At 36.1% G+C, this 4,375-nt stretch overlaps 1 pseudogene; it reads left to right on the top strand.

Moving 5' to 3' along the window:
• The first annotated feature begins 729 nt into the window (after nt 1-729).
• The window catches only part of LOC101586264, a 36,286-nt pseudogene continuing 32,640 nt past the window's right edge, over nt 730-4,375 (top strand).

Here is a 4,375-nt window from a genome sequence, read left to right as displayed (position 1 = left end):
GTCATCACAAACCATGTAGGAACAGAACAAAAACAATGACTAAATTCTCAAAATTAAATATTTCTTCAAAGGGAAAGCTTTTATGAGAAATTTTTTCTCAGGTTATTAGAAGACTTCTGATCAGAGGTCTCTACAAAGAAACACAAACAAAACATTATATCTTATTGTAACTATTCTATGGTTTTCAGAATTCCAAGACCATATAATTTTATTGAAGGATGATCATGATGTTGTCAAAAATTGGGTTTTTGAATTAGACAATGCATAAATAATGAAGCAAATAATAACAAAATATAATTATTTTATATGACATTAGACTCATCAAAAAATAAATACCACTTTGAATTCTAAGATAATTTAGAAAATTAAAAAGATCATAATGTTTTTAACCTATATATATTCTTCATGTACATTTTAAAAAACTAATTAGGAACTAAGTTCTAATTTGCTTCTCGAAATCATTAGTCTAATTATATTATGGTGCAGATATCTTTTAATACTTTAAGGATAAGAAGGAAGGAAATCCTTCTAGAAACTTACCCACTCTTGGGAAAGAGATAGACATTCTCATTTTGCAGAGGATTATTACATTGAGTGCTCCTGCTGTCCCTGGATTCAATAAGACTTGGGGAATTTGTGGTAGAACAGGAGAGTTTCGTGTATGTAATGAGATCCCTCAGCTCACTACACCTTAGATAAAAGCTGCATCTCATCACTCTTGTTTTGAAGATGGAGGAAGCTAGATATCATGATCTGCTGCAGGGCTATGAGAGGTTGTACTGCCAGATGGATTTCATGTAACCGATAAAACAATTTAGTTTTTATACCAAAAAGGTGTATAACAGGCAGTGAGAGAGAATTGTTTGAAGGCTACAACACTGATTCTGACCTGAGAACAGTGAGCAAGTTCCGAAAGCTTCGATCCTTGGGCAGGACAAAGGTAAGTGTCCAGCTCAGTTATGGAAAGTGCAAAATATCTAATGGAAGACATCACGTTTTCTATCAGGTCTAGGTGATTACCAACAGGCCAACCCATCTGTAATAGACAGGCTTTTCCCAGAAGGGTCTGCTCTGGTATGCTTTCTGGTTTCTTGTGTCTTTTCTTCTCCTTTTCTATTACTCTCACCTTGTCATTTCTTTCTGACTTGCATCAAATGATCAGCAGGGATAATAAGGGTATGCATTTATCCAGATCCAGAGCATAGAAGCTCAGTGAGGTTTCCATAACTCATAGCTCTTGCTTCACCAAAGGACTTTTGGATCATTTGTGTGGTTTTTTTTTTTTTTTTGTTTTGTTTTGTTTTTTTTGTTTTGTTTTTTTTTTTTACTTCTCACACACCAACTTACATACCTATTTCTCAAAGAGAAGGAGATAACCAGGGAAGAGATAATCCAAAGAATAATTTTTGAGAACAGACTATTAAATATAAATTCCTATCATCTAATCTAACCTAAAAGATTGTACTCAGGCCACTGGAGGTAAATTAATTTGCATTTAACATTTGCAGCCTTGACTTCTTCATTGAGAAACACTTGCCAGGGACTCCTCCTGTGGAATCAAGAGGATCCAGTGCCTAATTCGCCAACACCCTAGCCTTACCTCTGCTACCCCATTTACAGTTTATAAATCTAAGTCTCGGATTCTCTATTTTTTTTTTGTACTGGGAATTGAAGTCAGGACCTCATGCTTGCCAGCCAGGTACTTGTGTCACTGAGCTATATCTGCAGCCCCAGTTTTTTAATCTAGAGACACAAAATCAGCCTTAGATATTAGAAATATTTTCATTATTAAAGCTTAGGTAAAATATCAAAGACAAATAAAATACAGGCGAGTACCACACTTTAGTGAAACTTTAAATGTGATTGATATGAAATTATTTATATTAAAATAATAAATGATGAATACTGGTCAACAGTGAACTCAGCCCTTCAAACTAATTCAGCCCTTCCATTGACACCAAAACATTTTCTTTTGCCAGTGGAGTAGACCATAATTTTATCTTGCTAATATAACTTACATTTTTATTATTAAATGATTATCAGGAATACTGGAGCAAAAAATGCTGAATCTCTGTCCCTTGATCTATTTAGGCCATTTGGCACACAGTGAATTTACAGAGGAATATATAGAAATATTTACCTGAAATTTTAAGCACACTTATTTATTTCCTTTGTTTTTCATTACTACAAAAGAAATTGGATATTAGAAAATGTTGCTCAAGCCTATATGTACAGTTCTTCATTGTGCCCCTCATTAGACTTCTATAGGAAAAGGAAAATGTTTTATAGAAAAATGTTCTTTCGGCCATTATCCAATATTCTAAACTTTAACTCTTTGCCTTTCTCTAAATTTTGCAAAGCTTTCATTAGCTTGAGGAAAAATTACACCCAGCAGTGTTTTGGGCTGCATCTCCAATTTTCCTCTTTTGAACTCTTCAGGGTGGGCAGTTCTTCAGGGTGGCTCACTGTGCATGAGCCTCATGCCCTTGTTGCTCATCTTCTGGAATTTACCTTCCCAAGCAAGGCTTGAAATCAGTCCATTCTGCAATATGTAAAAATGGCCATATTCCTTGGAGTCTCTCATCCATTGAGTTATGTGATGAGTTAGAACACAGTAAGTATTCAGATATTAACTGTTACTTCAGTGAAACTGGGAAAAGGTAGACTCTGACACTATATTCCCTGGGATAAAATCCTGACTCCAAAACATTCTGAGCCTCAATACACTAACAAGTTCAGGAGGAATATAAGTAATACTATCTGAGGTGGTTTTGAATAAATTATATAATACATGTAAAATATGTGCAAGTTATATGAAATCAGGAAGGGTGTTGAGGAGACTAAAAGCAGGAGGAAGAAGGAAAAAGACAGAAGAAAGGAGGTGAAAAGTCAGAGAATCATAATGATCTCGGTGCTCTTTCGAAATAGAAGAACATAGTAGCCTGTACCCTGACAATATGAATGTCATCTAAAATGGCTCTCTCACAAAATCATTTTTGGGTCAAAATATTGAAACAACTACATTCTAGTGGTTTGTTTTATAAAAAAAACAAAAACTGCAACATACATTTTATTTCTTCATTCCTAGGGCCCAAGGTATCATGACTAACAAGTATAGGAATGCTCAGAATTTATGCCAATAACAAGATCTTTCAGGCACCTTCAGAGCATGGTCTCTTCCATACTGCTTGGTGGGTGTGGAGCCCCGTTAGTATGGCAAAGCATTTCACTGCTAGTGTACCAGCAAGCCAGCTCTCGGGGAGTGAAGACTCAGAAGACTTGTGTTACGAACTTCATTGTTGAGGCTTTGAGTTTCAGTAGCCTGTGCTTCCTTAGAAATCACAAGGTTAAAGCTCCTGCCTGCCCATGCTTTGACAACTTAATACAGAAGAAGTGTGTATTAGAGGAGTGCTTGTACTGTGCTCTTACCCAGCATGGTTAAAGACACATTGTCATAACCTGGTAAATAGATGGCTTACAACCAATCTCATGGTCACTCTGACTCCAATTGGAATTGAGTGATGGTTTTCAGTGTTGTGAGGTTTCTTTCTCCTCTTCCAATTTTCTACATGATGAGAGAGATGGCCATAGGTCTCAGAGTTTGTAAAAACTGGAGAAATTAAAAGTGATGAGAATTTTAGCTTAATAATAATTTATAATTTTATAAATTATTAATAATTTAGTTTATCTAATGATCATCACATGGATAACAGTAATTTTTCTAATAAAGGGTAAAGAATTGTTTTACCTGCAAAATTTATGAGAAAAATGCTTCTAAGTCAGTCAAGGAACAAGGCTGTGATCTAAAATTTAGATGAACTTGGATGAGGTTCCAGGTGATTTATGGAGAAGGGGATGAATTATTGGGACCACAGATGACGAAAAACTCCTACATGACACAGTTTTTCTGTTTTTCAAGTTCTTAGATAGGTGATTTTGTCATTTATTAGTGTGTAGGGAGAAAAAATTGCTTTTAGATTAATTCTTATTTTTCGTTCCCATAGAGATCTTCAAAGAAAAATGGACACTGGAAACCACTCTACAATAACTCTTTGTCTTAGTAGGTTTAACTCAGCAGCCAGAGCTTCAGCTGCCCCTCTTCTTCTTGTTCCTGGGGACCTATGGGGTGACAGTGGTGGGCAATCTGGGCATGATCCTCCTGATTGAGCTCACCACTCGGCGTCACATCCCCATATACTATTTCCTTGGCAGTTTGTCCTTCATTGATCTCTGCCATTCCTCTGTCATCACCCCCAAAATGCAATGAACTTTCTTGGGAAGAAGAATGCGTTCATCTACTTTGAATGCATGGTCCAGCTCTTTTTCTTTGTGATCTTTGTAGTCGCTGAGGGTTATGTCCTGACTGTGATGGCAT

The sequence above is a fragment of the Octodon degus genome, unplaced genomic scaffold, assembly GCF_000260255.1.
Source record: "Octodon degus isolate 3935 unplaced genomic scaffold, OctDeg1.0 scaffold00080, whole genome shotgun sequence".
In the NCBI taxonomy this organism is placed as follows: domain Eukaryota; kingdom Metazoa; phylum Chordata; class Mammalia; order Rodentia; family Octodontidae; genus Octodon; species Octodon degus.
This window is presented reverse-complemented; position numbering and strand designations above follow the sequence as displayed.